At 39.5% G+C, this 6,334-nt stretch overlaps 1 protein-coding gene across 6 annotated transcripts in view; it reads right to left on the bottom strand.

Annotated features, from left to right (window-relative positions):
• bcl11bb (BCL11 transcription factor B b) overlaps nucleotides 1–6,334 on the bottom strand; it is a 45,232-nt gene that overhangs the window by 10,652 nt on the left and 28,246 nt on the right. For 5 of the 6 annotated variants that reach the window (XM_032543389.1, XM_032543387.1, XM_032543388.1 and 2 more), the window contains one exon: nucleotides 3,321–6,334. This exon is cut by the window's right edge and continues 2,191 nt beyond it. The gene's annotated coding sequence lies outside the window, so the exon portion shown is untranslated. Of the gene's footprint in view, nucleotides 1–728; nucleotides 735–3,320 lie in introns of those variants that run through there. The other variant, XR_004336253.1, reaches the window with a different exon arrangement.

Here is a 6,334-nt window from a genome sequence, read left to right as displayed (position 1 = left end):
AGGAAGCAGTATGCCCATATATGGGAGACAACGTCACCCAAAGAGTATGGAGTCCTAAAGAGGTCAAAGTTCCCAGTCACACTGTGGTCACACCAGTCTCATATGCGATCAAAGATTTTATAGCGGAACAAGATAGATTTCTACCGTTTTGTGGAGGAAATGGCCCCACTGGTTTGAGATTTGACATATATTTGGGCCTTTTTTGAAGAAATATAAATAGTATGTTTTTTATATGAGTTACAATGTTTATTATGTTTATTTTTGCTTAGAGAAAAACTGTTTTAGACACACAAATGCATGTGTAGCATTGCTGTGGGTGTAATATCAATACATATGTCATTATTACGTTGATTATTGGCATAAGTAAATGTCATGAGAGCAAAAGCGTCTGGACTTTATTTGAAAAAATGTATGTATTTTGTCAACTGTATAAGTTATAATGATTATTTTTTCACAGTGTGATTCCCAAGACATATGAGAAGTGTTTTAGAAAGGAAAATGGCTATGTATTACTTATCTGTCTGTGATATCAATACATATCTGGAAGATTCATGTTCCGTTTTATTTATTTATTTGTCTTTAAGGTCCTACAACCATTTTTAACATTCAAGTGACCTCACTGCAACCCAAATATTCTAATAACCCAGTTTGTCCTGAAAAAAAATAATGTTCATATCTTGACTGGAGACAACAGGGTTGATGTTTTACAAGCTTTTTTGTAAAATAACATCCAGACGGACTATGAACTGTAAAAGTGGTCTTAGGGCTCAGAGGGTTTTAACTATCAGACAAAATAATTCATAATTTCTGTTTTTTTAACTCAAATATTAGGTAGAATTCTATATAAATTAGGGTTATTGACCATGAATTCCAAAAAGTAGTGTAAAAGTAGTGGTAGTAAGGTGTTAGTGAAAACTAAGAATGTCTGAAAAAGGGACAAAAATGTTACATTTTTAGCTGTTATGTAACTCAGGGTTATGAGAGGGCTTCTCTTTTGGAACAAAGCAAACATGCAGAATAAACACTTTTCTATTTTGTGAATGAGTCAGGACGAATTGTTTGAAATATGCTCAAAAAAACCTTGTTTTCGTATGCAATCATGGTCAAATTCTTAAAAACAAATTCTTTGTTCATTATTCTGCTTTATGCACGGTATATAGCCTATGTTGGATATTATAAACCCATACATTCCATAATATATGCAAAATAAATAGCAAGGGGGATACATTAGATTTTAGTTTGTGATGTTTTGGATAGTTTGTATTAAAGGCATAACCATAAGTTGAAATCCTGTTTGGCTCAGTCACGGTCGGATTGTAGTTGGCATTAAAACAATGTTCCACACCCTAACGCCAACATCACATTGGGAGTCGTGCTAAATTATTAGTACATAACTCAGTTGATAGAGTTTAAATGCATGACTCACTTGTGTGGAATTAGAGTTTTCAAGGAATGCTGACTAAACTAACGCTGTTATTTTGGCTCAGCCTCCTACAGAAGTTAATAAAACATTTCAGACAGATGTGGTATTTCACAAGAAATGGGCTGGAATGTCAACCAAGTTTTGTATTATGATCTTGTAGCTGTCACTAGAACTATGATGTATAAAGCTGTTCCAATGTGTGTTATTAATACGGCTGTAACGATACACCAAACCCGGGATTCAATTCCTGACCCACGATTCAGTGCAACCTTGATTCTTTTTTTTTAGGGGAGGGTTTGCGGGATCAATTTGTCATTGATTGCATGTCACTTTGCAACACACAACAGAGACCTTATTTACTGATACTGATTGATTTCAATATTGATCGATCCAACACCAAAGCGTCTTTTGTACCTTAAAACAACGTTTCCAAAATTGTTTCAGTGGTTCATTAACTCCTTGGAATGAGACATAAGAATAATGTACCGGTAACAATAATGGACAGTTCCGTTCCCAACCAGTAGGGGGACCAAAGAGAAAAAGTGCTTTGGTGCCTACTGTAAAGGTGCTAGTTGACAAGTAGCCAATGCCAATATTCTTGGTGGGTAACGTCAGAATACGACAGCATTCAACATGCTCAGTTATTTTTAGCATGGGTGTTTTGACCACAGTTAACAACTCTGGGCTAACCCACAAATTCATCAGTAACGTTAACTGTAAAGATAGATGACTAATCTAATGGTAATTTAGCTAGCTAGCACACCCCTGTCTTCTGCTTGAGTCTCCCAATGCTCTGAGGCTTCAGTCGTTATGAAAGTTGACAACAGCCCCGGGGACACATCCACAGTCTGCCCCCAGCCAGCTAGCAACCATCCGCTGTCATTACAGCCCCGGCCAGGGGACACATCCACAGTCTGCCCCCAGCCAGCTAGCACCCATCCACTATCATTACAGCCCCAGCCCAGGGACACATCTCCAGTCAGCCCCCAGCCAGCTAGCAACTATCCACTGTCATTACAGCCCTGGCCAGGGAACACATCCACAATCATCCCCCAGCCAGCTAGCAACCATCCACTGTCATTACAGCCCCGGCTGGGGGGGACATCCACAGTCAGCCCCCAGCCAGCTAGCAACTATCCACTATCATTACAGCCCCGGGGACACAGTCAGCCCCCGGCCAGCTAGCAACCATCCACTATCATTACAGCCCCGGCTGGGGGGGGGACATCTACAGTCAGCCCCCAGCCAGCTAGCAACCATCCACTATCATTACAGCCCCGGTTGGGGGGGACATCCACAGTCAGCCCCCAGCCAGCTAGCAACCATCCACTATCACTACAGCCCCGGTTGGTGGGGACATCCACAGTCAGCCCCCAGCCAGCTAGCAACCATCCACTATCATTACAGCCCCAGCCAGGGGGGACATCCACAATCGGCCCCCAGCCAGCTAGCAATCATCCACTATCATCATGTCAGCGCTTAATTCCGGCGCTAAGGACGCTAACGGCAGTTTACTGAACCGTCTGAACAGACCCAGGCACCTGAGTCAGGACAGCGGTCCCTCATAATGTTACACCTCCGTTAGCGTTACTGGTGTCCCCCCACCCTTCACTTTTAGCCGTCTTTACAGTTCGCTATAGTTACCCAACAAAAGGGACACAAGGTACCAAAAGGACTAAAAGTAATTTAAAGATGTGGTAGCATTGGATCTGGACACGAAGGACAACTCTGGGAGTTGAAAGGCGTGTGTCGCAATTCTGCTTTCTCACTCCACGACTCAGGTTCGTGGATCTGAGTGTCGCGGTTTGGATTTCATATTGCATATCGTCACAGCCCTAGTTATTAATCGTGGTGGTATAGGGGAAGATGAAATAATCAGAAGGAAGAGTTGCTTCAATCATAGAGCAATTGCAACATTTATTGAAGTGTTGGCTTTCTTGTATTGATTTTTCAACACATTACAAAAATACATATATGTTCCAAACAGCAGATGTGTACTGTTCTGAAATCACTTTTTTTCACAATGATGCACTCTCCCCAAAAAGAACAGAAACTATCTTTTTTTTTTACAAAGAGTGTAAGTGAAAGTTGTGAAAAGTGAAATATGAAAATGTATTTTAAAATTACAGTTGTAAGTGCTGTCACAAGACCTTCAACCAACCATGAGGAAAGAAAAAACAAAAACAAAACATAATGTTCATGAATGTCTCAGAAAATTGATTTGGAAAAGTCTTCCTGCATTCAAAGATTCTTCCTCTATCTTTATTTTTATTTTTATTTTTTTACATCCATGGAGGATAGCTTTACCAAAGCAACAACAGGAAATTCATTCATTAAAAAAAAAAAGACATAAAAAAAAAAAAAATACATTGAAGAGACCAAAAGTCAATAATGGCACCACTCTTGTTAGAAAAAAATAATAATCTGGCATGATTCTGCAATATTACATTTCAAAAATTGTCTTCCCATACAGTGAACAAGTAATCATACAGAAACATATTCATGAAGATAAAATCCCTCCACCAGGATAATCATACAAAAAAAACTGCTATGGCATTTGAAAGAACATCGGAGAAAACAATACTTTATCATTTTTAAACACTTACACATATTTCATTCATGGCATACTTCAACACTGTAAACATATTGTAAGACTGAATGTCCATGTGGGATTTGGATCTCTGTCTGGGTTCCACCGTTCATCACGTGGATGTGAAATATTTCATAGTTGTATGCCTCATTTTAGCCTTTAACTGAATTGAGTTTTTTTTCTAGAATGAATACAACAGGATCTCGATTTTTGCTCTCATGCGTGGTGTGTGAGCGAGCCGAAAGCAGATCTTCAGCCGATCTCACGTCTCCCGTGAATTCCCTAAAACGTATTGAACTAGCTTATGGAGAGCTTGAACATCATTTCCTTTCTAAAAATCACAAAAAAAAGGAGGAATTTGCATACAAGATACAGCATATTTTTTTCTATCCAAACAAAAACTGGTGCAGATGAAACCTGACAATAGGCCAAAATGGCGGGTCAAACTTTAAGATGACTGTGAAAATTGAAGTATATAAAAAACCCAAAGATGTATGTCTCGATCTCCTTTCGTGTGGCTTTGCCGTCTCCCCCGCCACCCCCCCTTCCCCTCACGCTCCGTTATAAGATGTGGCCAGTAGATGTGCGTTTGGGTACAAAAAAAAACTTTTCATATGCTTCCAATTTCATTTAAATGGCTCTTCTCCCTGGTCAAGGTCTTGCTTGCTCTCTCTCTCTCTCTCTCTCTCTCTCTCTCTCTCCATCCATTTCTTTCACACACTCCTTCATTTCTCAGTTCCAATCTTTCATTCGTACCATAAGAATAGACCCTACTCAAGGTCTCTCGGCCATTCCCCATTGCAGCTGTGCTCAAAATGATCATAACTCATGTACTTTTTTTTCTCTCTACCAGATTCATTTCAGGATGAACGATGCAGAAAAAAAAGAAAACATAATCCTCAAAAGTCACGAACACGCACACTGTCTCAAAATCTGTTACTGAGAGTTAAACCCGTATCACTTTGTGGGGCGAATGAACAGGCTTCCTTTTAAAAAGCCGCTCTAATGCATGAATCTGAGCTAGTGAACTGTGAAAAGACGCCGTCGGAGAGAGGCTTAGAGCACACCGCGGAGAGAGGAGAACACACACACGCTAACACATATTGATATGAATTTCATTTGGAACCATTTTGTGGGCCCTAAGGGGACACGGGGAGTCAACCCGGGTCGGAGAGAGATGCCACGGCAGACACGAGAGGGAGATGGAGAATGAATCGAAGACTGTTACAACTGTTGAAGTAGCTCGAGCTTAACAAATGGCTTTTGAGTAACATGGGGGGCGGGGGAGTGGGGGAGATAATCAAGTGGTTGTGATAAAGCAATAATGAATGGTAGTTACACGTAGCATATACTGTGGATGATGCAAGCAGCTGGTCTTCTGATTGTTAAGTTTTAGGCCATGGTTCACGTACAGTCGGGGCTACTTTAACATATAGAAAAAAAAAGAAAATATTTACAAACCATAAACAGGACTGTTCTCCTTCTCACATTAATCACAAGTAGTCTTAACTTATTCAACATATTCATTTAAATATGGTATTTTAATCCTACACTGGGAATGTACTGAGTATCAGTTAAGGCTCCACTAAGTGCAACCTTTATTTACGTCCTGACTGAAGCAAGGACAGCAATACAGTAACTGCATTTTGAAATTATTCACACGCCAATATTTAAAAGGACATATTCCCTGAATAAATTTAAAGGACTAAGTAGTAACTAAGTTAAAGTGGTACCTTATCGGGTCTTTAAGATACCATTGGATTTTTAAAATCCAGCATGATGTTTTATTGTCAGGCTGACATTCAGTGCTTTAGGCCTGTATGAGGGAGTGGATTGTAGTCCGCTGCTGCATGTTTATATAGAAAACAATTATTTGAACTTTAAAAAGCTTACTGCTTTGCACCGTTTTACTCACACATGATAATAAGCTTCCTTAAAGGAGCGAAGAAGAAAAAGAAAATTTGGATTTAGGGTGACTCCTTTCCAGTTATCGCATTTTAGAAAAGAAAAGAAAAAAGTTTTTTTTTTAGCACATTTCAAAACTAACTCCATATGAAACCCCACAAAGATGTACCTGCACATGCCAAATATCATTACAAAAAATCCAATAAATACAGAAGTTATTGCACAGTAGAAAGGCTCCATGGATTCCTAACTGATAAAATCCGCAGACAGTTTGCCAAGAAACACCGAGTTGTGCATTCCAGACAAGTTCTCATTAAAGTTTCCCTTTGTTTATATTCTCAGGTGGCAGTTTCTGTGACAAGAAAAAAAGATGAACATCAATCAGTCTCAATTTTTTTTTTTTTTATAGAGAGAGA

This window comes from Etheostoma spectabile, chromosome 18, assembly GCF_008692095.1.
Source record: "Etheostoma spectabile isolate EspeVRDwgs_2016 chromosome 18, UIUC_Espe_1.0, whole genome shotgun sequence".
Taxonomy (NCBI): domain Eukaryota; kingdom Metazoa; phylum Chordata; class Actinopteri; order Perciformes; family Percidae; genus Etheostoma; species Etheostoma spectabile.
The sequence above is the reverse complement of the archived record's forward strand: the minus strand, read 5'-3'. Positions and strand labels throughout refer to the sequence as shown.